Source organism: Sinohyriopsis cumingii, chromosome 7 (assembly GCF_028554795.1).
Source record: "Sinohyriopsis cumingii isolate HCF-2022 chromosome 7, ASM2855479v2, whole genome shotgun sequence".
NCBI classification, from domain to species: domain Eukaryota; kingdom Metazoa; phylum Mollusca; class Bivalvia; order Unionida; family Unionidae; genus Sinohyriopsis; species Sinohyriopsis cumingii.
Window position 1 is genome coordinate 111,483,930 of NC_142967.1, and position 27,289 is coordinate 111,511,218.

The following is a 27,289-nucleotide window of genomic DNA, read 5'->3' on the forward strand; positions in this document are numbered from 1 at the left end:
GCATGTACAAATTTGCGATGAAAGTGTTTCCACCTTCCTTGTCATTGATCTTGGCGAAATTCGCTTTGAAAGGAATGACTCGCAGTAACGTTGCAGATGCGTGTCCCACGACGCTGTACTTCACCACATCAGAATACACAAAGATCAAATTGAATTCTTGGTTCAGTTCTACAGAAATTCAAAAAAAAAAAAAAAAAATATAAAAAAAAAATTCGCAAAATTCAAGTTGTTGGTGATGGGTGACATGAGGAGTGGATCTTGACCATCTTGAGGTCTCCGTTCAAAATGTAAAACACTTCAGGGCAAAATGTAGTGGACAACGTTTTGGCATCCAAAAATGTAATCACTAGGCGACGACCCACTTTATGATACTTGAGGGTGACACTGTTTCGTTTTGTCCAAGGTTTTGCCAAACAGCGCATTGAATTTGGAAGCAGTCGTGTCCACCAGATGCCGACCACTAAAATAATAGTCTGCGGAATATTCCTCAAATATATATTTCGTGGAGTAAGGGGTGGGGGGCACTAATCGCTTCAAAGAGGCATTCAAGTATTGTTGCACTTGGTTGTTCAGAACTTCAAACTCAAACGTGTTCTGATTTTCAGTGATGTTTTCGAATTTGTGTAGGATGAATCTTTTCGACCAAAACAAATTCCAATGGACGTCATGTTTCTTTTTGGATGGCCTGAGGTAATTTTGCCGTAAAACAGTAAAAGGTATTGTAGGGAAATATATCCATGGAACTGTCAATGGGTAAAGTAAAATTGATTATTCTTAATTCCAGAGTTCTGCTGTCCGAGGGGTCAATGGAGGTCAGAAGACTGTCTAAAAGAGGATTGTTGTTGTTGTGATTGCTGGTTAAGTGACTGACTTTGGTCGCAATACTCCAGTTTATACCGTTAAAGTATTTCAGGGACGGATTGGGGAGAAGGTAATCGATGCACCTACTCAGTAAAATGGTCCACAATTGTTTGTCTCCATGTTGCAAACTCAAATTGGCGGCAGCACCGATGGCACGATACACCACCAACATTTGGCAGAAAAAGACGTTTTGTATTTTAGGGACACAGTCTCCACACCCCACCCGAAATAGTTGCTTTTGTAGATTTTGCAGAGAAGAACTCGGTGAAGGATGTTGTCACTGTGGTGGCTGAGGCTGTGTTGAACGGCATGATGTTAACTTCCTTTTATAATTGATGACTTCCGAAGGGTCGTTCCAAGAGCCAAAACTCGGCTGATATCTTTTCCAATGTACATTGACTTCTTTCACACGACGTTTTCCCACTTTTCGTGTTCTTTAATCGAGATTACTTTTGATGTCATACATTTCGTCATCTTATTTGCTCACTCGTTGTAATTTGAGCAAGAAAAAAGTTTCTTTTAACACTTTCTAGTTCATGGCTTCCAATTTATATACGACAGGATGACGGCCACGCACTCGTCCAGGGACACGAAACAAATCGGTTGTCCATTTTGATAAGTAAACTTTGTCGAAAGTGCGTTTGGTTTTGCCAGTGTGCACCCAATCTCCCGTCGTCAATACTTCACCTTTCTTGGGGACAGTTACAACCGGGAATGTACCAAACAAGCACTATAAGACGGTCACTTCGTTGTTAGGAGTCGCTTCTTGGAGGGGGAGGGCACATCCTATGCTCCAATGGTAAGATTGGTTGTACACTTTGACCAGGTGCGGTAATATGTCCAAGTATTTGATAACGTGTTAATGTTTAAAATATTTCCGCATGCGTTCTTTCAAGGTGCGTTGAAAACATTCCACAATGCTGAATATGGTTTCGGGATTCTCGGTGGTAAACAAAATGAATGTCTCGTTTCTTTAATTCTTTTTGGAAAGCTAGGTTCAGAAATTCGGTGCCTCTGTCGGTTAGCCCTCGAAGAGGGTGATGACCAATTTGTTTCAACATCAGTTTTAGGGCTCACACTTACTCCGTACTCGATTTGGAAGTCAATGGCACGACCCAGGCAAATTTGGAAAAGACGTCGATGAGACAAAACAAATATTTGTAGCCCCGATTATAGGTAGCCAAATGAGAGAAATCAACTTGCCATTGATGATCGATGCCCTCCACTTGGGTGTGATTTCTGGAATTTTTTCGGCGAATGGGTTTGTGTTAAGGTGTCCGTGGCTTGTTCGTATAACCATCGTTGCACTTCAGGTAAACGGACAATTCTGAGTCGGTTTGGCAGCACGATACAATTTCTGAACTCCGAATCCAGCATGATGGGCTGGATAGTAGTTAGTGCTGGCTAACAAATTCTCCATCATTACTTTTTTTAAAAATAAGTCATCCACTCTTCACTAATGCTACTCTGGAAGGGGTGAGGTTGTGGTTTGGAAACGGCTTTACGTATCCGATTAGTAGAAGTTGATAGTAGTGGTGGTGGTAGCGGTTGCAATGGGATAGCTTCTTTTTTCTCTTCTGGTTTCCTTCTATCTTTTTTCATTTCTATCGAAGAAGGAATGGACATCATCATTTAACCCAATCTTTGAGTTCTTCTCGTTGGGGTGTTGGGAACGGGGTCGACATGGACAATGCAATCTAACTTAGGATGGGTTGCTGTTGACGGTGTTTAAAAGACTTATCGCGACTCTTCTTCCTTGGACATCCGTGAATTGCGTCTGTATTGTTAACTGCGAGTGGTGCTGGTGGTGGCGATGCTGTACGTTTCATCGGGGTCTTAAAATCTTTTAGAGTCGGTCGAGCTGTTTCGTCTATAGCTTTCTTCTGTTGAAAGAGTTGAAATCATTTTAACACTTGCTATTACGGTGGAGATTTTTCCGTTTCTGGCAAATCACTGCGGTCCATCATCGATTGCAATCCTTGTTGTAACTGGGGCATCTTGGTCAAATGAGGATTGGGAGGGAAATGTGGGGTGCATTGTTCTTACCAACGATGGAATTCCATCCATCGTTTTGTACGGCTCTAAAGTCAGTTTTCTTCCTTCCATCAGATTCCAAAGGTAACGTCTGAGATCTTTTGACCCCAGAGTACCATTTTATTTTCTTGATCCTTTTTTGTCTTTGACATATGCCTTGTGAAGCAGCAGCTTCCATGAGTCCTGTGGTCAGCGGTCCCAATTCTCTTTTTGGCAATGGGTTTTAACAACAGGTGAAAACATCCACTGCGTTGCTCTAACATCTTTTTCTTTCGACGGATGGGTGTTTTCTTTTGGACCATTTGGCGAGGAAAGTGTCCATGCTTGGCTAAGTATTCTTTCTGATGTTGAGACAAATGTATCGTTCCTCTCAGGACTATCAGGCAACATTCGCACACGCAATCGACAACGTCTTTTAAGGCGGTTTGAATGAGTTGTTTTCGCATGGGTGGAAGGGTTTTGGACAAGACGGACAACATATCCCAATGTTTGGCTAATCGAGGAAGAAGTACTTTCCTTTTCTTTCTGCGGGGTAGAAAAGAGATGGCTTCTGGGAGGTAACACCTGTGTTTGTTCCAGAGCACACACAAAAAACACACTGACGTCAATGACTTGGCAAACACCATTTTATCTTATTTTTAAGTAGTATTTTAGGAAGTGTTGGTAGAGTGTGTGACCGGTCAATTGTCGACTTCTTTGACTATCGCATCATCGACATCAAGAGAAAATCCTCCCCTTTGGTTGCTCCTCTTTGTCTTTGGACGATGGTGTCTTGTTGAGGTAGACATCGATGCTTGGATGCCGGGTAAACGACGAGACTGTCTTTTTATTTTCCTTTTCAAGTTTGGACGGGAGAACATTGATGGCGGTGGTGTGCACTTATCGTAGGTGACATCTTTGTGCGTTCAGGAACACAAACACACTGATACCCATCGTATACCCATTTTTTTTTAAAATAGTGAAATGCATCCCCACTGATTGTCGGTCCATCGTATAGTTTTCATGGCAGGCATCACTCGATCTTGTGGGGTTCGCAACGCACTAAATCGGGACAGTTCTTGCTTGGATAAATCCAGTAAACTCAGTAGCACTCCTGATCTCTCTTGGACTTTGATTTTGGGAGAGAGTACATTATTTGCAGCTTCCGCAACCGCTAAAGAGGGAAGGGCAGTACTGATTTAGGAGAAGTTCCTGGAGACACGGGTTTCTAGTTTTCATCAAATTAAGAAAGACACGTGCGTGTCAAATTGGGTTTGCCTGGCATCACAAGCAACGGAGAAGTAGATGAACCCGAGGCTACTAGATACGCGGTCACCATTGCTGAGACAGGCCCTCCGTATTGGCACCAGTGGCGAAACCGATCGGTAGGAAATCTCAAATAATCTGGGGTGGTGGGTTTTAAATTCACGAGTAAAAAGGCATGTGTGGCTTGAGTGGCATCGTCGTACGCATGAGTCAGCCAAGGTGTTCTTAACTGTTTGGTCAACACTTGCACTTGCGATTTATATCTAAGGCTTTTAAACAAGACCACGTAATGAGCATTGGGACTAAAGGTGTGATGGGCTTTACTTTGTTAAAACAAGTTTTGAGTAATCTAAATGACACGGGCATTACGATGATGCCCTTTGCACGTAAACCACAGTTTAATCTCTTCGTCTTCTCCTAACATGTCGGCAAATCTGACCAAATGGGTTTGACTGTGGTCAGATATGATCTCGTCGTCTTCGGCAGAAATGCCTTCCATAAACACAATAAGATCGCCTTGACTTTCTCGCAATAGGTTGTACTCCGATTGCCACTCTTTGTAACACTACACGATACGTTGAGGTGAACGATTGATTAAATGATTTTTATGTTCTATCAAACCTTTCACAAATTCGGTTTTCCTTTAACCGCTCGGTCCAGCAATTAACATGTCAGAGGGATAATGAAGATAAATGCCATCCCAACTAGCACAATCTAAGTTTTCGTCGATGACTTTGAAAGTGGAGGAATAGGGATCAGAGACAGCAGATCTAGCCATAGTGAAGGGAATGTCACTTTTAAAACAAAGACAGACAAACAATAGTTTTTTAAAAAAAAGTTCATGACACATTTATTTAAAAAAACATAAAATTGAACATGTAATACAAAGTACAAAAAAATACATCGACAAAATATACATCAAAACATTTTTTGGGACAAAGGTGTGGTGTCCAAAGGACAGTTTGAGATGTTCTTAGAGTCTCTACACTGGGCACAGTCACACAGGGGTTCTCTCAAAATGTCCTTTTTGGGGTGTTCATGTCAATGACGGTCCTGTCCTGAATGGAGTGGTTTTCTTGGTGTCGGTTTCTTCTTCTGACACTGTTGCTACGACAGGTTTGTTGGTTACTTTATTCACTGGTCGCTTGATTTTATGATCACAATTCTTTAGCATAGTTTGTCACTTAATTTGTCCAAGAATCAAAATGAAGACTTTTCCAGTCACTTACATATTGACAGTGAGGGTGTGCGTCACAAGCTATACACACATCTTCGTAAACATCATCAGTGGCTAATAGTTGATGAAACTTTTTTTCCGTACCGGTTGAGAACTATCGAGATGAAAGCGCAAATCTTTTAACAGAATGAGTTTCTCATGTACAATTATAGATACCACCCCAATGTTTTTGGTGGTACTGTGAAATTCCGAACGTAAAGAGCCCACAAGGAACCGGTTGATAAACACAGTTCACAGTAAAAGGTGTTAGTAATCCGCCATAGTGTCGTTGCTTTCCTTGCACCGGAATTGTTGTATCACTAATGATAAAGCTCGTGGTGGCATGGTAGCAAGTTTTTATACCTCTTTTTGTCAGAGGAAATAAGTGTACTTTCTGTACAGAGCTTATCTTACTCCAGTGGCGAATCTAAATTATTTAGACACTAACTTGCACATCACACATAGTACAGAAGTTTCCTCTTAAACCAAGCTTAGACTGTAAAATATTTTGGTTTCCCTCTAACCCTTTCTCTGGAATTCATTGCATTAAGTCTACCTTGTATTAAATATAATCATTAGAAAACCAATCCTTCTGTCATCGAGTAGTTGATCAAATGTCTGATCACCGGAACGCTTTCATCAAAATCAGTCCCCTTATAGCTTTTAGGTACCAGTGGTATAAACATTGGTGACGTAACGAATGCAATTGTTCTTTGTGTTCTCTCAACTTCACATGCAAACCACGAATGCTCTCTTGGAAAATATCCATGAAGATATTACTGATGTCGTCCCACTAAAGGTAGGTAGTGACAGTGTGGAGACCATCGAGTGTGTTCTAGGTAAACTTAATCTTTCTGCTTCCACTGGTGAAGTGATACACCGCAACTGACGCACTTGACTTTATCACCTTCGCCCAAGTAGGTGCATCTGGCTCTGGCTAATTCTTCGGGTATATGTCCTCCCAGATATTTAGGCCACTTTCCTTGGAAGGTTTGGAAACAACTTTCAAAGTCTTAGTATTCAGACAAACACACAGCGAACGAATATTCTTCTTTCACAGGTTCATTTCGATGAGGGTACGGTGAAATTCGCAGTAGTTTACTCAGGCATGGATGACACCCATAGGGTGGTAGTTGCATGGTTTCAGGTTGAGGATGACATTGTGCATGAAAACCAGTAAAAATTCAACGATAACGAGTGGCATGGCTTTCGCATCCGCAAGTTTGACACGTATATCGGCATTTTCCATGTTTTTTATTGTCATAGCTAAGTTCGCATGATGTGTAGAATTGCTGAGGTAACGTACGACATCACTGCAATCGCAAGGCACAGCATATAACTCCACTTGAGAATCACTGAGCTTGAATTCTGTCTGTTTAAAAGGATTCATCTTTCGCGCTTGGCAATTTTAGTCACAATGAACTATCGGTCTTGAACGTTTTCCCTTTTTATATGCTGACCAATAACAGCGCGTCAGTACGGTAACGTGAAGTGGTTAGGAAGCTGCATTCGGTTGGGATACACGATCTTATACAGTTTTTCCAAAGGACGACTGATAATTTTTTGTGAGGCTAAACGTATAATCTTGTGAGGTTCGTATGTGGTCACTTTAAAATGTTGATTCTCTCCAGACTCCTAGGCTTCTTTCAAGACCCCAAAGTTCACAACTAGACTGGTGCGATAATTGAGACTCAATCCTTTCACTTTACACTCGATGTGCACTTCTCCTGGGGGGTCTCGGTATTTGTAGCTGTACCTGTTAGGACCACTACTAGCAAAACTTAGAATCTTGTCGTCCGGGTGCTCGTCCGTCCAGGTTTCAAAACGGTCTCCTTCGATGTCCGTGTCAAAATACAGCACACGATCTCCTAACTGTTGCAAGGTTTCGTACAATGTTAAACGAGCATGGGCTGTCATGTAGGCTGCAATGATGACATTTCCAAACTCGTCGGGTTGTACAGACTCCAGTTCTTCTTCGTAATTGACTAAGATCAAGTCTTCACGAAGGACGCCCACGTGTTTCATGTATTTGGTTTTGTCGTGAATCATCTGGAAGTAGCGGGAAGGTTCTGTCAAATACTCCGTCAAGGGTAAACACAGTTGTTGTGCCATTTTGCCACACACAAATTCAAAATCACTTTGGCAAACGATCATCGACCTTCATTTGGTCTAAAGCGATTGCTTCCTGTTTCAAGTATTTCATTTTGAATTTCTTTTGGTCTTCTGATGTGTGGCATCAGGAAGGATAGTCGCTAAAATTTTATTTCAGTTTCAAAAAGGCATCCACGTAGTCTGCGGAAATGCCTTTCTGATTTGGTCGCTCTTGTCGTATTGTTCTGTCTTGGGAAAGTGGCAAATTTCGTGCACTTCTAACAACTTATATCCCAGATCGAGAGATTTGAACAGTTCCATGCTGTCCCATATTCCTGTCAAGGTGCGTTCGTCCTGGGTGTGCTGAAAAGGCTGGTCTTGGTTGCACATTTCGGCACAAGTACGCCACAAGGGAAACATCAGTTTTGTCTTGGCAATGGTGAGGTAAAACGAGTTTTTTACAAGTCTGTGGGAGGCCAGACTTTACATTTAATCAATCCTTCTTATTTTCAAATGTTGTCCACGTCGATGTGTTCCGTCAGCAGTTGTGGGTGCCCTGCGGAAAAGTGACAATACTTGTACACGTACGGATACAGCGAACGCACGTCCAAACATTTTGATTTCTACTCCTTTATCATCGTCAGCGTACTACAGTAAACAGTTGGCATTCGTTCGTACTCCATACAAACTGTTCAGCGGGTTCAGAAGTCTACCAGCTTGTAACTTTAATCGGTCTTCAAACGGTGATCGTACTCGTGTTCTCATATTTCCACGACTTGGTATCCTTGCTCTTCTAACTTTAAGCGTAGCTGACATGTGGCCTCGTACAAGTCTACCATGGTACGTTGTAAAACTTGACTTTTAGTGTACGGTTGAGGGTAGCAGATGGGACATCCGTGAAATAAACAACCGTTAAACTCGTACACGATCTTGTAGTTTTCTATGTCCCAACTATCCACCGTATATGTTCCGAAGTTCTTTTCACCTCCTCCGTTTCGGGCGTGTCGATTCCATTTGCCTTCCTTGTCGCACATATAATGTTTATTAGCGTAGAACTTTGGCCGAATATTGACGTTTTACAAAGTTCGTCGTCTGAGGACGTATGACAGCCAGGGTATTCTCGGTTATGAATCGTATTCGGTACACAAAGGAAAAAGCTTTGACAATTGTGCAGGAAGTTTTCGTAGGATTGATCCCTTAGTGCAAGATGAACAATCATCGAAATTTTCTACAGCATCTCCGTAAAATCTTTATATCGGAACGAAAATACATTAACACTTCTTCGCCAAACATCACTCACATTTCGATCCACAATGCTTGTTTTGCTCTCAATTGCTATAACCTTGTTACATTTCTCACAGTAATAACCGTATCCGAAGATACTGGTAATGGCATCGAAATGTTCGTCGTGATGATAAATGTGAATTTATTTTTTGAAATTTTTGCCTAAAAAATGTCCGCGCACTTCTTAAGGGTGTACTTTCAAGGTGTATCAAGAAGATAAGACGTCTTCAGGGTGTGTCTTTAGACAGGCTAGCTTGCTGTAGCAGTAGTTCTACTTCTCTTTGTTGTTTGGCTCGGTTCGATTTTTGAATAGTTTGCGAGGCTCTTTTATATACTGCTGTGTCGTTTTTGTCATCATGCATTCGTCCCACCATGATGGCACAGGCTAAACATATCTGGTCTTTAGGGTTGTTAATTCGAACAATGCTGCAAAGGTCATCCACTAATAACACTTGTATGCGTTGTCCGGTCCCTTTGGGAAGAAAAACATGGGTCATGTACAGTGTCGCTTTTCGATCGGTGATGTGAAACTTGTCGTTGAATTGCTGAATGAGTTGACTCATGTCGATGAGTTTGGAAGGTGTCAGTTCTGCTGGACTGCTAAACTCGATCCAAACAGGAGATAAATATTGTGATAAATGGAAAGTCTCAAGCTATCGTCTTCTTTCGCTTCACATTATCGTTTCAGTGTGTTTAACAAAGAATCCCATACATTGGTGATGGACTCTTCTGCTTTCGCTAGCGGTACGTCTGACTTGAAATCTTTAAACTTCACTGTGTCCGTGTTGGCTGTGGTTATAAATTTTCTAGATGGGCATTTATCCGTCTCTCCATTGTGGTAGTAGGTTTGAGTTGTTACTGTTGTTGGACTTTGGTTTGATATAGAATATCTAGGTCTGGATTCTAGTTCAGTCATGTCATCTTCGAAATTGCTGGCATGGATTTGAGCCAAGACTTCAGCTACTGTGCGAGGTGATAGATCACGTTTCTGCCTCTTACTTTCTTTTCCTCTCTTCGCGAAATGAGGATATCTTTTCATCTAAATTGCAAAATGTGAAATGACTACATTTTAAACGCCATGGTCCCGTATATATCAATGAAAGGTCAGTGTCTTCCATACATAAAGAGTCAATGTCTTCCCTCAAAGTATTAATTTCACTATCAATCCATGCAGAAAAATGGAAGAGCTAACACAGATGGAACGTCTAATCAGAGCTTATGCGAGGTGTCATACGAAGGTTCTCAGTAGAGAAGCCGACGGACTACCTCCCCTGCGAGATAAAAGTCAAGATACTTGCTATATCTGACAGAGCGTTGGTCTTTTGAATGTCCACAGCTAAGATAGGCATTAAAATAAATATTGGTAAAGATACCTGCTATCATTGTCAAGAGAAAGGACATTGATCTTACGACTGCCCTATGAAGCAACAGGAACAGGGGGAGAGGGGTTCTGAACAAGAAGAAGTGGTACTCTCCGAAAAGGAACAACCCAGACACGTCCAGAAAGAGAAGAAAAGAAGACGAGAAGAAAGTGAGGGAGAAGATGAAAAAAGCTGAAAGTGAAGAAGTGAGAAAAAAAAATTGGAGAGAGTGAAAAAACAAAGAAGAAGAGAAATTAACTTTTTAAAGTAATGTGTTGTGAAATCTTATTGTAGTTTGTACCAGAGAACATACCAGAAAGAAAAATGTGTCTCTTGGTTTTGATTTCATAATCATACGGACCTACACTCACGCACTCACAAACGTACATCATGGGGAAAAAAGGTATTTGAGTTTTATTTGATTTTGATAAACACTGAATAGTCTCTTTTCGAGAGATATGCGTGGCATAAAAGGACAGTTGGATGGTGTTTTTGTGTCTTGATTTTTTTATTAAAATAAAAACTCAGGAACGGGAAGCAATGAGCTTTACCTGCCTTATGCCTTTGCCTGCCACGGCCAAGGCATACTTCTGGGCCTGCTACTGTCGATGATGTAGTAGAAATCACTAGTGTTGGTATCTCAGGCTTAGTAGGTGTGTTGACGGGGTTGGACTGTTTGACTCGGGAAGGTCTTTTACTCTTGGGTCGTATTAAAGAAGTCTGATAAATTTGTTTCAGATCTGATAAATTTGTTTCAGATTCCTTAACTCTGCCAAATTAAGAGCACCTTCACCTTTTGACTTTCACTGTCCTCCTTCTCTCCTAGCCCTTGGTTTCCCTCTGCTTCTTCTTCTACTTGTCGTTTTCTTCTCGCCTCTTCTTCTTCTATTGATGTTGAATTTAAAAGCTTGTTCTGTTTCTTTCTGCTGTTGTACAATTTTCTACAATTCTTCTTTCTGCCTCTGTTTGAAATCTTTGACGTACGGTAAGGAAGAAGACAACAGAGAAGGTACTTGTACCGGAAAAAAATTCTTGTGAAGAGAGAAAATCCGCTAAATCCCAATTAAAATTAAAATCGCTCTTTTCTGGAAGTAGAACTGTGGTTGTTTTAGTAGCCGCTAATATGCAATCACCCCTCGTCTCCACGACCGGTCCATCCCAAGGCATTGTCTTTGTAGTTTACGTCATGTTTTAACTCTGTCGCATTGATGCACTGCACACAGACACTAGCGCATCTATTTAGGGAATCTCACAGGTCGCTCTCTTCGGATTGGACTGAATTTTGTAACGCATGTTAGGATTGGTGAAAGAATTCAATCCATTTCGATCCACTCTTCCACTATAAATAACCGCGGTTCACCTCACTCCGTTCACCTGTTCTCGTCACAAGATGTGGACTAACGTAGAATGGTCTACCCTCCAATCGTCGATGCTGTTCCACCCGGACTCTCCAATGTATGTCAAATTACCAAGATGACTGATACAGTCCTTTGGAAACGAAGAATCTATGTGGAGAGGCAAGGTTGTCTGAAGAGAGTCTTAATTTACGGTCCAGGGGTCAGACTAGGTTTGAAGAAGAGTAAAAGATCCGTACGATGCACTCTATATTAACTTAATGGTGTTAGCAATAAAACCCAAAGACCTTTTTCAGGACCCCTCCATTGTCTCGAAAAGATGCATATTTTCTCTTGCCTAATTTTTTTTAAAGTTGTTTGTGTGATAGATTTATGTCCATCAATCTATGTATGTCTATATCTCTAAACCTGTCTCTAGCCCTGTCTATTATATGTCTCTATTTGTCCCTAGTGTAGCGCGTATTCAGGTCAACCCCTTGCCACAATGTTCCGCCCGATTTAGGTCGGCCACTTGCAACATTGTTGCCATTGTTTCCCCGGTGTCCAGTACCGTGTCGTTACCCTTGTTCAATTCCTATTGTTCGTATATAGTCACACCCATGTTATATTTCCCTTGTCCGCATATCTTTACACCCATGTTAAGTTTCCCTTGTCCCCCCCTCCCCATGTTAATTTCACTTGTCCGTATATTCCAGACATTCTTTGCAACATTAAAGTCCCATTGTCCGTATATCGTCCCCTTTCGCTACTAACATACCATAACGGTGATCTTGCACCTGAATGGGTGAACGTGTGACCACTCAAGAGGCTGTAATTCTAATCTGATATTGATCTTACTTGGACAATACACATTTATCATTAAATCATTGACAATTTCAATAATGAGCGAGATTTTGACATGCTAATCATTGTGAACCTGATTGGATTAAATGTTACTACTTTGGAAGCCGTGTCCCTGCTTAACTTTGAACAAACTTGAAATATGAACTTATTATAACGAAACTTGGAATATATGCTTATTTCCTCAAGATCCCGAACATGAGCTAAATCCAGTTATACTAATATGGTGATCTTGTATCCGATTTGCTGTGGTTGTTGCCACTCTGGAAGCTGTAGTTCTGATGAAATTTATATAACATTTGTTGAACTTAAACCAGTTTGATAATCAGAATGAGATGATCTTCCATCTGATTGGCTGAGATAATTGCGAATACGAAGGCCATATTTCAGAACCAGTTGTTTCAAACTTTCATATAGGCTCCTATCTTCAAGATCTTGAATGGGTTCGATGGTCGAAAATCACGCATATCAAGGATGCAATCTTGCGGCTGATTAGGTGAGCTTGTTACCTCTCTGTAACATACATTTTATGTTTCTGGAATAAATTTAGAATTCATGTTTACCTAACACAAACAATCTCTTATTATTTATGCACTGAGTATGTGTTACCAATGACACAAACTACATGCAATTAACAGTTTTGCAAGGTCACGTATAACAATAGAGTGACAAAATAAATATCTCTTAAGAGGATTTACTTATAATAAAGGACATCCCGTTTCCGTTGATATACTATAAGCAGAGTACTTGGAATTCTGTTAGTTTCTACATTGAAATGATACATGACTACACAAGTGCATACTTGTGAATGTAAAACTACTGCCTTTGTGCGGTAGTTATAATTAATTACTCTAAATCACTAGAATCAATCTTTCACTTCACCATACTTATTATTACCATCACCATATTAGTATAAAAACAATCATCATCTTTCTCATTGTTAATATCTTTTCTCCTCCTTTTTATGTTGCTCTTCCTCATATCCCCTTTTCTTTTATTCTTATAAGTCATGCCTTTCAACGCCATAACCCACCACTTCTTGATGCTAATATATTCTCATAGAATACCAGAACTTGAGCTGAAGTCTGATAAGAACTTTACCATTTTACACGCCGAACCATCGTTAGTTGCATTATTTAATGCCCCTACTAAACAATAAAATGAATGCACACGTCGACCGCTAGAAGAGGATTTTATGGCTCATCTAGTCTAAAGCAAAGGGGGAGGGGAGGTGCAAATTAGGGCCCGAGGACCCGATCTTGCCCGAGACCTTATCCAACAAGTTCCCCGAAGAAAGTTGTCCATGCCTACTCTAAAGGGACTTATTCATGCTTTCTAACGTTACTTAATTGCAGCTGGATCAAATGACACTAGATGTTATTTCCCTAAACATGTGCACAGCCCCTTCATCCTCTTCAGCATCGTTTGCACGCTTTCCACGTTTTAGTGCAAGAGATCCGAATAATGTATAGTCGACAAATAACAACCACGTAACAGCTTGACTTGTAATTATGCATGTATGTATGTATGACCACTGCCAATATAACATTATATGATTCGCACTGACTGATTTGAAGAAAGACACAATTGGATGACAACAATATGTTTGTCTAGAGGTCGAAATAGACTGAATATAATTCCTATCATTACTTTTGCCTAGTCATTAACTTCTATAATAATGGTAATTGTGAGTATTAGGCAGCTTATTAGAAAATAATTCATCAGAATTTTGGCTAACACTATATGGAAAAGGACATGGCTTATTTCTAGTTATTCATAAAGTACTAATGTAAACATGTGACACATGTTGTGATATTCAGCCATTACCCCCACCCCGACTCCACTCTCTTTCTTCTAAAAATCAACCCATATCAGCAAAGGACACTGCAGTCGAACGTTCGCACTGCATTAGAAAAGAAAACTGCTGGTATATATATATATATATATATATATATATATATATATATATATATATATATATATATATATATCTTCTTCTTCTTCTTGGCATCCGTCCGTCTACGAGAGACGATGGCATAGCTCCAAAGTACGCTTTTGCTTATCCTTCTTTTTAGCTCTCTTTTCAGCTTGCTTTATTCTTCTCTTTTCCTCTGCGTTTTGAACTCCCTGCCTGACAGCTAGACGCCAGCTGGAACGGTTGTTTGCACAGCTCTCCCAGTCGTTGACATTGATGTTTGCTGTCTTCATATCCTTCTTGCAAACATCTTTGTAGCGCAGATGTGGTCGTCCAGTTGGTCGTGCACCTTCTGCTAACTCCCCATATAACAGGTCCTTGGGAATGCGACCTGGGTCCATTCTCTTGACATGGCCGAGCCAGCGAAGGCGCCTCTCGCTGAGTATGGAGAACATGCTGTTCATGTTGGCGCGTTCTAGAACCTCTGTGTTGGGTACTTTGTCCTACCACTGGATGTGCAGAATGCGCCGCAGACATCTCAGGTGGAAGCTGTTGAGTTTCCTCTCGTGTCTTGCATAGGTGGTCCATGTTTCGCTGCTGTAGAGAAGTGAGCTGAGCACGCACGCTTGGTAGACACGCAGTTTGGTCTTCTCTGTGAGGTTGGGGTTGTTCCAGACCATCTGGTTAAGTCTGGCCATCACTGCTGCTGCCTTGGCAATCCTGCCGCCCACCTCAGAATCAATGGAGAGTGAGCTGGAGATGTTAGACCCGAGGTATGTGAAGTTCTCGACAACTTCCAAATTGTACCCATCGATGGAGACAGAGGGAGGGGAGTCTGTGTCCTGTGCCATGACATTTGTTTTCTTCAAACTGATGGTCAGTCCAAATTCCGTACATGCATGGGAGAGGCAGCATACCAGCTGCTGAAGTCCATCTTCCGTGTGTGATGTCAAGGCTGCATCGTCGGCAAAGAGCAATTCACGGATGAGTACCTCTGTGACTTTAGTCTTAGCACGGAGACGGGCGATGTTGAACAGCTTGCCGTCAGCCCTGGTATGGATGTACACTCGCTCGCTGCAGTCCTTGAATGCGTACTGGAGAAGCATGGAGAAGAAGATGGCAAAGAGCGTCGGTGCAAGGACACAGCCTTGTTTGACTCCGCTAACGACTGGGAATGCTTCAGATGTTGCGCCACTGAAGCACACTGTGCTGTGCATGTTCTCGTGGAACGACATAATGACAGCAAGCAGACGTGGGGGGCAGCCGATCTTCTGCAGAAGTCTGAAGAGTCCACTCCGACTAACCATGTCAAACGCCTTCGTCAGGTCTATGAAGGTCTCTAAAGGCAGGTATATAAATATATATATATATATATATATATATATATATATATATATATATATATATATATATATATATATATATATATATATATATAGATAGATAGATAGATAGATAGATAGATAGATAGATAGATAGATAGAAGTAGTGAATGGGGACACCCTAGGGACTAGGGGAGTTCCATGTTAAAAAGGCAATATCCACTCTGGGGACTATGGAAAATTTAACATGGGAGAAAAAATATCCACTCTGGGGACAAGGGAATTTAACATGGGAGAATAAAATATCCATTCTAGGGACAAGTGGAATTGAACATGGGAGAAAAAATATCCATTCTAGGGACAAGGGGAATTGAACATGGGAGAAAAAATATCTATTCCAGGTACAAGGGGAAATTAACATGGGATATGTTTTTTTTTTTTTGTTTTTTTTTTTAAAAAGAGGGTTTGCAATTGAAAGTCAATCTCTTTTCGAGACCTATGAGTGGCCCTGAAAAGGGCCTTTGGGTTTCTTCTTCTTCTTCTTCTTCTAACTCCTCAACTTCTTTATCCATCCTCTTATTTTTTCCATCATTCCTTTCTTCTTCTTTTCTGTTTCCGGTATCCAGTCCGGATGACCCATGGCTCGGAACTTCTGTTGGATTTTTATCCAGTTAGCGTTCAGTTTCTCTAGTTCTTCCTTTTTCTTTCTATTTTCTTCTTCTTTTCTATCTTTTGCCCACCTGTCCTTTATTTTCTCCACTTCTTCATGTATCACCTTTCTCATCTTTTCTTCCCCTTTTTTCAATCTTTCAACACTCCTTTTGACAAAGGGCCACTCTGACCTTTTTTCTATCTCTTCCAAAAACCTTCTTACTTCTTCTACCTTCTCCAGGGCCTCTTTTAATGTTCACACTCTGACATAAGGGGGATTTATTAGCCCTCTCAGTCTCTTCACTTCTTCTTCAATTAATCCTTATATCATCTCCCTGGCTAATTTTAGTTCGTTCACATAGTGCACACTGGTTCTTAACCTCCAATCTCTTTCAATCCTTTCAACTCCATATTCACCATCCACCATCCAAAAATAAACATGCCTTAAATCATTGAACAGTTGGGACACTTCCATCTTCTTTATTTATTCTTTATAGAATGGTTTCAACGACGAATACTGTGGGTTCTTATAGTGAAAGCGCGGACGTGATGGAAAACATCCCCCTAAGACATAAAATTGATATTACCTAGATCATGACCAAACAACGCGCGGACGTGAAGGAAAACATCCCCTACTTTTCTCATTTCATATGATCTACTATCCACATACGTGAACCAGCAATAAACAAACCCAAATCTACTATTTACACACGCAAATCATTAAAACGAAATCCATAATCTACTATTCACAAAAACGTACGTGAGCGCTTACAAACACAAACACAAACACATACCCTCACACTAGAAAAAAAGAGTCAGTGTTTATATTCACACTACTCTACATACACACATTGGCAAATCGATTGTTATTTCTTTTCTAGAGTATTGGGTAGCCCTGAAAAGGGCTGTTTGTTTTTGAACTCCATGACACCTGGTTAATGATGGCACCTTCCAGGCCTGGCACCACACACACATCTTCTTCCCCAGTCTCTTTTCACTCGTTTTGGGGGAAGAGCAGAGGCGGGATAAGTGGCTTCAGAATCCCAATTTTCTGTCTCTGGGATTCTGAAATTTCCTCTCTCCTCTTCGTTTCTTCTCTCTCCCTCTTCTTTGTTTCTTCTCTCCTCCTCTTTCATCCTTCCCTCTTCTACTAGGGCCTCTGCAGCCAGCTCATTCACTACACGCCTGCATATTTCAGGTGTGCATGAAGTTCAAGCAGTTTTGCTAGTCTGGTATGGCAATCTTTTAGGTTCTAAGAATGCGACGTCCTCTGAGGATAGACTTTCTGACGATAGGTCTGCTTCTTCGGAAAGAGAAGAAGAACTCTTTGGTATCGATACGACAATCGACAAAGCCTCTGTCAGGTTCAGGTTGCTGCTGCTGCTGCTGCTGTTGTTGTTGCTGTTGCTGCTGTCTCTGAAGTCTGTACTTCTCTGTCCATTCTTCTTTCTCCCTGTTCACTTCTTCTCTGAAGAGCTCTTCTATCAGGTCTTTTAACATTCTCACATTCTCTATCTCTTCAGCTTTCGGTATCAGACTGTGTCTGACCCTATGCAAATTCACGTAGGCTTCGTTTAGCTTAGCTAGTTTGGAGCACATCTTCGTAGGAGGATGAGTCGACAATGGATGGTTTGACTGGAAACTGCCCCGGTTCTTAAAGTCAAAGCGCGGACGTGAAGGAAAACATCCCTCTACGGTTTTCGAGCCGGAACGTTCAATGAGTGTCATGAGAGATATAGAGAGAAGTCAAAGAGCATGAATCAACATTCTTATAGCCAAACAAAAGACAAAGGCATTTTTTTCAAAACACAACATTTTTTTATTCAAAAATCACTTAACACTAACCAACAACTCTAACATTTTTTAACAATAATCCAACAATATAACATCAAACATTTTTTTCAAATCACAAACATTTTTTTCAATTCATACTCTACTTTAAATAGGGCTGACAACGTTGTGAATGAAATTGTGATTTCCACTGTTGGAAGTCATTAGGCCATTGATGGACACTACGTTTCCTAGCTTGAGACAAAAGATAAGCATAATGGTCACAAAACCATCGATCTACTTTCACATCATTTCTAGAAGAAGAACGAGGATCAAAATGAGTCACTAAATGTTCTAAGGAATAGCCCAGGCTGCGATGATGCAGAAAATACACAAAATATTGTCCACACACCAAAGAATCTGTGCCTTGTAATTTCACATTATTGAATCGGGTGGTCTGAGCATTTCTTCTCATAAAGTCGATGATATCGTCTTCCAAAGGGGGCAATCCGTACGAATCGAAATATTCCACACATCCTTCTTGAGGAAAGTAAACGGCTACCCAATGGGTTCCTGGGAGATGACTGTCGTCCGTGTTGATCACATAAGCTAGATGGTCTTGAGGTTTGCGATGAGGGAGTTCATCTTTAGCACAGACGACAGGATTCCAAAAAGCCGTATACGAACTGTGGTTCAAAAGGTAATAAAGTTCCCAAGTTTCCATTTTTTGTGTGGTTTTTTTCTTCTTCACAGGTAATAATAAGTCATCAATTCGATTCTGACTTTTTGCTTGAAAATGTCTGACAAATAACCGTTTCTTCGTTTCGTCTCCTCACTCTGATTCAGGAGAGCTTCGATACGATGGATCTCTTGAGTGGTTAATGGTGGACAAGAATGTTCACGCAAGTCTTTATACCACTGATGCAACACTACTTCGTCCGAGATGAGACTCCAAGCTTCGTCCAGATACTCGTCCAATTTTTCTTCTTGACTCAGCATCAGGCATTTGTCGTGTTGAATTTGACTGGGATGATCGTTTTGACATCCATAGCACTCTTTTTTGATCAATTCCGTCATTTTTTCCACCAAGTGTTTGGCAAAACAGGAGACTAAATGTGATTCTTGTTCTGACCATCTAAACTTCACCATAACTTCGTCGTCTTTGTCTTGAGATTCTTTTTCCACGGTCTCCTCACATTCCATCTCCAAAGTTTCTCACTAGGTAAAGAGGGATAACAGTCTTCCATAGCTTCTAATAGTCTAGAATGACTTCTCTCAAACTGTTGATTTCTATGGTATTATCGAATTCTGCATACAGGATGACGTTCACTGTCTCGTCCAGTGGCTTTGCAAACTGAAGTTCCACACGAATCTGGCCAGATTTTATAGGGTGGAAATATCCCTCGTCGCTGCCTTGGTCTGGAGTGAAATCGTAAGCCCACAAAGCATAGCCTCCTGCGCAATCGTCGTACGTAATGTCGTGACTGGTGTAGGTCCCTAATTGTCCGGTGGCTTCGTACAGGGACAAGTACGATCTCAAGTAATTCATCTTTGTGTCACCAAAGTCAGGTTCGAAAGGACGGGTACACAAGGTCTTGCCATCGCGACTGACTTCGATTTTCTTGACGTCGAAGTGTTGAAAGTAGAAAGGATTTTCAGCGAAGGCTCCGTTGAAGGCTGAATTCAAGACCATACCAAGGATTAAACGCTTCGGTAACTGTCCTTGAAACAGATGATCTTCGATCATGGAATGATGGTTACGGGGAATGGTGAACGTTTTCACTTCCACGCGTCGGATGGGATACTTGGCGGTCGTTCTGCTCAACGTTTGACTGACGTCGTTTCCCACTTTAGGTAACACTTCCACGCGTCGTACGTAGAGTTTGTCCTCCTCGATTTTGCTTTTGACAGTACTATCAGCTAACAAATGGAAAGCGGTACTGCTACGATTCAGTCTCAAGCGAACATTTACCCCGTTCAGCAAATATTTCTCTTGCAACCACATGTCCAAATGCAAACGATCCATCAGTTCTAAACTCCTCTTATTTAAGATTTTGCTTCGTCTTTCCACAAAGCCGTCATTGCTTTTATTTAATGTGTTAAACTCCTTCGCTTCGTCAGGTTCCCATAGCACACAGGCATTGAGATGAGTATTCTTGGCATCTATTCCGTACGTCAAGAGATTTTCCAGGTAGGGACGGTAAGGGTAAGTATCCATGCTGCTGCTGACCAGTTTGTTATTCAAGTACAAGTCCACTGAGCTGAACAAGGAATGCATGAAATTGTTGACGGGAGCTATATTCTCAGTGTCTTCTATTCCACCATCATCCTTATCTAGAACTTTGACTTTCAACTACAAGTAACTGCTATTCAGATCGATGTAATCTTCGGGCTGTCCTTTGATTTCAAACTCGATGGGAGCGGAATCTGTCAATGAGGAGACGGGGTGAAATTCCACCCATTGGGATTCTTGCATCGTCATCATGGTAGGTGGCATGGCAAACAGATCCACTTCCGACCTGGAACAGGCGCAAGACTCTCGGTGCATCATTTTTTTCTGTGTCTCAATAATCGAAAACGTCTCAGTCTCGAACGGTTTTTCTTTTCTTTGTCTTTCTAGCTTTAGACGTGTGAAGTCTGGTGAAAGGGTGTTTTCTTCGTCGTCTCTTTCTGCCTTGTCCTTGCTGAATGCCTGACTCGGTAGCGTGCAGGGCATTTATAGGTGTTTGTCGTCGGCCCAAAGGTCTTTACCCATTTGCAGCAAGACATTTTTGCCTGCCCTCATGAAAGCTTCTTTGGGGTTTTGTTTGTCGATGATGACATTTTGGAGAAATTCTTTGCCTTGTGTCAGTGCCGCATCTTTCAAGGCGAGCAATCCGCGTGTCACCATCGGTTTCAACACCGGAGCCACCGAACGAAAGGCCGATTTCAACATATCTCCTAAACCGTGTCCTCGCTTTCGAGCAACCCCTCGGTACTCTGGATACATGACTTACGAGTCGTGAGAGAACCGTTTTCGAAAATGGAGTTTCACCGTGACTTTTCCTTTGGACAAAGGGATCGTGCCTTTCAAGACGTTCAAACAACATTCGCACACGGTATCGATGACCTCTTTGGAGGCTGATTGAATGAGTTTTTTTCGTAGAGGTGGAGAAGCTTTGGACAGGACAGATAACATGTCCCCATGTTTGACTAAACGTGGAGGCAGTCCTTTTCTTTTCTTTCCTTGGCGCTGTTTAGAAGATGGATGTTTTCTGGAGGGTGACATCTTTGAGTCTTCAGCACCAAAAACACTGATACCCCGACTTGGTCACAGGCCTTTTTTATACTGGAACGCGTCTCCACTGATTGTCTTTACGTCGTATCAGTTTGAGGACAGACATGACACGTCGTGCAGGGGTACGCAACGGACTAAATCGAGCCAGTTCTTGCTTGGACAAATCCAGTAAACTTTGTAACATGCCCGATCTTTCTTGGACTTTGATTTTGGGAGAAGGTACTTTGTGAGCAGCAGCCACTGCCACTAAATTGGAGGGTCCTGCCACTGGGGAAGTTCTTGGGGTCATCAACGGAGAAGTTCTTGGTGTGATCAACGTCTCCAAGTACTCTTCAGTTCTTGGTGTCATCAACGGAGAAGTGGATGAACGTGAGGCTGCCGGAGACGCAGTCACCGCCGTGGCAGGTCGTGGTTTGCGAGTGTAAGGTTGCGTCCTGGCAGAAGAAGTGCCTCTCTTGCGACTAGTTTTCTTCTGTGGACTTTTCTTTTTCTGGGGACTTTTTCTCTGTTTCCTTTTCCGGGGGCTTCTTTTCCTTTTCCGGGGTGGTGTCTGGTCAGAGGAGTGTCCCGCCACTGGAGAAGTTCTCCTTGGGGACCTGGTCTTTTTCTTCTTCTTGGGGCTTCGTTTGACTTTTCTCTTGGGGAGAAGTTTGGGGGCATTAGGATCCCATCTTAAGAGAGAGTGAATGATGACCCCTCCTAGAGTACCGCTCCCTCCAGGTTTCAAAATGATTTGTTTTTTGGTTTGAGTGTCGATGCGGGGATCGGCCAGTTGGGTCAAAGCGACTTTGTTTCGATCAAAAAAGCGTTTGGTTTGATGAGGAATCTGAATGATCCCTTGGATTAATTGACGTGCCGTCACCGTGAACCATCGTAAGACTTCTTTGAGACTAGCTTCTAAGACACGAGCTCGTATTTGTGGATTTTTTTCTCGACTGATGCCATACAAGGCACGAATCAATTTGACGGGAAGATGCGACTGAAGGGACGTCATGTTCAAAATGTGTGTGAAACAGACGAAAAGTGTCTGAGGTTTTTATAGATTTTTTTGTGGAATGAAGTTAAGTCGAGGACGGAGACGTGTACAGGACAGGCCCTCCGTCTTGGCACCAGTGGTGAAACAAGTGGGTACGAAATCGCAAATCCTCGGGGGTCGTAGGTTTCAAATCGACGAGTAAATAGGCGTGTGGCTTTTGAGTGGCATCGTCATACGCCTGAGTCAGCCAAGGCGTTCCTAACTGTTTGGCTAAGACTTACACTTGCGACTTATCTCGAGGGCTTTTAAACAAGACCACGTAATGCGCATTGAGACTGATGGTGCGATGGGCTTTACTTTGTTGAAACAAATTTTGGGCGATGTAAACGACACTGGCATTACGGTGATGCCCTTTGCGCGTGAACCACAGTTTAATTTCTTCTTCGTCTTCTCCTAACATGTCGTCAAAAATGACCAAATGGGTTTGACGGGAATCAGAGACGATGCCGTCGTCTTCTTTAGGAATGCCTTCCACAAACACGATGGAATCGCCTTGACTTTCTCGCAAGAGGCTGTACGTCGATTGCCACTCTTTGTAACACCACACGATCCGTTGAGGTGGCCGATCGATCAAATGATGTTTATGTTCGATCAAACGTTTGACGAATTCGGTTTTGCCTGAACTGCTAGGTCCTGCAATGAGCATGTTAAGGGGATGGCGAGGATACAAAGCCTCCCAACTGGCACGAACTGGTTCGTGGATGGCTTTGACAGTAGAGGAAGAGGGAGCAGAGACAGCAGAGGTAGCCATAGTGTCAGGAATGTCACTTGTGACACGAAAACAAACAAGACGAGAGTTTATATACTTTTTTTCAGAACACGTTTATTGAATGTTTTAAACATGAATACGAAAGACAAAAATACATAAAAGCCAAAGGCTTAAGTACAAGGATAAAAGGCACATGATAACCATTAACGTGGAATAAAAACAAGTGTCTGTACAACATGTTTTGGGTAAAGTTCTGACCAGTTCTATAGGGGGTAAGGTCACACAAGTGTCCTCCCGAAAGGGTCTTTCAGGCCTGTCCACGACAGTCCTGTCCTGGGTAACGGGTTCTTCTGGTACCGTCACTAACACAGGTTGAAAAGTGACTTTTTTCCTTGAACAACTCTCGTGCATACTGGGCCACTTCTTGGGTCCAAGCCTCAAAATCACATTCTTTCCAGGCACGGACATCTGTCCAATGGGGATGTAAGTCACAAGCTACACACACATCGTCATACACGTCTTGGGTAGCTAAAAGTTGACGAATCTTTTTTTCCCGTAGAGGTCGAGAAGTATCCAGATGAAACCGCAAGGCTTTGAGCAAAAGGAGTCTCTCGTGAACATTTAAAGGCACCACTTTCATGTTGAATGGGTGGTAAATACTGTTCGTAAAGAGTCCACAAGGAATGGGCTGGTAAACGAAATCCCAGAAAACAAGTCACTAAGACACACACCACTTGTCGACCCAAATTGAATGGATACAGTTCTTGTAATAATCGATGGCAATGATCCACGGTTTGAATATGGTCATTGAGTTCCTTCCACGGAATCTGTTGGATTACATGCGATAAAAGTCGTGGCATGGCAGCCTGTTTTTATAGTCTCTTTGTTTCGGAAACAATACACGTACTTTCTAGCCAGAGATCTTCGTTCTCCAGTGGGGAATTTAAATGTTGCATACTGTAACCGAAACGTCAGACTTCGTTTAGAAGTTTCCTCTTCCGCTAAGTAGATTCCACGTAAAATATGTCGGTAATCCTTTACCTTGTCTTCCTCAATGTGTTGTACTAGGTGAATCTCGAAGTAACCAAAATGATCAAGACGTGGATCATCGGGGGTCTGGAAGTATTGAACAAGGTCTGACCACTGAAACAATTTCTGACGAATCAGTTCTCTTATACCATTCAGGTACCAGTGGTTAAAGATCTGGTGACGTAACGGATGCAACTGTTCTTTACGTTTGACTTGTATTTTGACCAGCTCTCGGTAAATGCGTTCTCTCAACTCCACAGGCAAAGAACGAATGTTCTCGTGTAAAGTATCCATGAACAGATTATGGTAAGTTACTTCAATGTCTCGGTCCCACTAAGGGTAAGTAATGACAATTCGGTGACCATCGAGCATGTTCTACGTAGGCCGAATCTTGCGGTTCCCAGTGGTGAAGTGACACACCGCAACTGAAGCACTTGACTTTATCTCCTTCCCCCAAGTAGAAAAATCCGGCTCTGGCTAATTCTTCCGGGGTCGGGCCTCCCAGATACTTAGGCCATTTTCCTTTGAACGATTGAAGACGATTTTCAAAGTCGCAGTATTCCGACAAACGCACAGGAAACGTATATTCGTCTTTCACAGGTTCGTTTCGATGAGGGTTGAGTGACATGGGCAGGAGTTTACTCAGAGCTGGATGACATCCGTAGGGGGGTAGACGTGAAGGTGAACATTCCCCTTTAAAACGAAACCCAGTAAAATGTCCAAGAGGACGAGCGGCATCGCTTTCGCATCCCTCAGGTTTGACACGCACAGCATCACTTTCCATGATAGGGGTAGTGAGAACAAAGTTCCCACGATGCTTTACGGCATCGCTAAGGTCACAACGTACAGCATTGTACCCATCGCAAGGCTCACAATCGCATTCCACTTCCGAAGCCCCACACTTGAATTGTGCCTGTCTAAACTTGTTTTGTGCTTCTCTGAAAGTATTCATGTTGTTCGTTCGGTCTTGGTAGTCCCAATGAACTATCGAACTTGACCGTAGCCCCTTTTTATACTAGTCCCAATGCAGGCTCAAGCTTGTACATCGTTCCTTTTTTATGTTTTTTTATGTCTTGTTTTGGAAGGTACCGTCTCTAAGGTACCGTCGTCATTGTACCGTAATGTCATGGGTGGAAAGGCCATAGAAAGGTAAGGGCAGTGCGGAGACCATCGAGTATGTTCGAGAATAGCTGAATCTTTATAGATACATAGATCCATTCGTAACTTCAGGCCACAAGCGAAACACTGTACTTCATGTCCCAATCCTGACTCACGTCCCAAGTAGACAAATCCTGTTCTAGCTAAAATATGCGAAGAAGGTAATCCTTTCCTATCCGTAGGCCATGCTTGAAACGTGTCCAATCGACGGGCACAATTACAATATTCAGGCAAGAAAACCGGAAAAGGGTAGGGTTTGAACTTGGAGTTCTCATCGGGTTTCTCACTCGATTCTTGCTGTGGCGAAGTCATCCTTCTGGTGGATGGCTATCCGCTTACAACCAAAGTTTTATACCATCATGTCCATACGGCAAAGATAAATGATTGGGAAGTCGCACTCGCTTCTGGTACACGATTTGATAGACTTTTTCCAAGGGTCGACTGACGATGTGGTGAGTGGGTAAACGTACAATCTTGATCGGTTGATAGGTGGTCACTTTAAAGTGTTCATCCTCTCCGGATTGCAAGGCTTCTTTCAATACCCCAAAGTTGACCACACGACTGGTACGATAATTCAGAGTCAATCCTTTCACTTTGCACGTCGTGTGCACTTCTCCTTGTGGGTCCCGGTATTCGTAGCCGTAATTTTTGGGACCGCCACTGACGAAACTTAGAATCTTGACGTCGGGATGCTCGTCTGTCCAGGCTCCTAAACGGTCTCCTTCGATGTCAGGGTGCTGTTGACTCGGGTGATGGATGTAAATGCAACTGTCCGTGTCAAAGTACAGGACGCGTTCCCCTAACAGTTCTAAAGCTTCGTACAATTTTAAGCGAGCATGAGCTGTCACGTAAGCCGCAATGATGACATTTCCAAAAGGGTCGTCTTGTACAAAGTCCAGATCTTCTTCGTAATTGACCAACATCAAATCCTCGCGAACGACGTCAACGTGTTTCATGAATTTGGTTTTGTCGTGAATCATCTGGAAGTAGCGGGAAGGTTCTGTCAAATATTCCGTCTTGGGTAAACACGGGCGTTGTGCCATTTTACCCCACAAGCAATTTAACATCACTTTGGCAAACGATCGCCTGCCTTCGTTTTTCTCGATGTGGTCTAAAGAGATGCCTTCGTGTTCATAGTATTTCTCTTTGAATGTCTTTTCGTCTTCGGGAGTGTGACACCAGGACGGATAGCCACTGGCTTCTTGCTTCAGTTTCAAAAAGGCATCTAAGTAGTCGGCGAAAATGCCTTTCTGCGTGGGGTCACCCTTGTGGTATTGTTGTGTCTTGGGAAAGTGGCAAATTTCGTACACTTCTAACAGTTGGTATCCCATGTCCAGAGCTTTGAACAATTCCACGCTAACCCAGGTTCCCGTCAAGGCACGTTCTTCCTGGGTGTGCTGACAAGGATGATCTTGGTTGCACGTTTCGGCACAAGTACGGCACAAAGGAAACATCAGTTTGCCTTGGCAATGGTGAGGTAGCACGGGATGGTACAAGTCCGTGGGAGGCAAGACTTTGCACTTGATCAGACCTTCGTATTGTCGAATGTTTTTCAGGTCGATGTGTTCCGTCAACAATTGTGTGTGCCCTACAGGAAAGCGACAATATTTGCACACGTAGGGATACATCGAACACACGTCCAAGTATTTGATTTCTTCTCCTTTCTCTTCGTCGGCTTGGTACAGCAAACAGGTGGCATTGGTCCTTCCTCCGTACAAACTATTCCTCGGGTTCAGGGGGTCCATCAGCTTGTAACTTTCCACGACACTTTTAAACTCGGGATCGATTTTCAAACGGTGATCGTATTCGTGTTCCCACATTTCCACCACTTGGTATCCTTCCTGTTCTAACTTGAAGCTTCGCTCACAAGTGTCCTGGCACAGGTCTTCTATGGTCCGTTGTAAAAACTGATTTTTAGTGTCACGGTCAGGGTAACAGACGGGACATCCGTGAAATAAGCAACCGTTAAACTCGTACACGATCTTGGGGTTTCTAAGTCTCAGCCATCGACCGAATGCGTTCCGATGGTCTTTTCGCCCCTTCCGTTGCGGGCATGCTGAATCCATTTGTCTTCCTTGTCGCACAAGTAATGTAACCAGCGTAGGGCTTTGACCGAGCATTGACGTTTGACATAG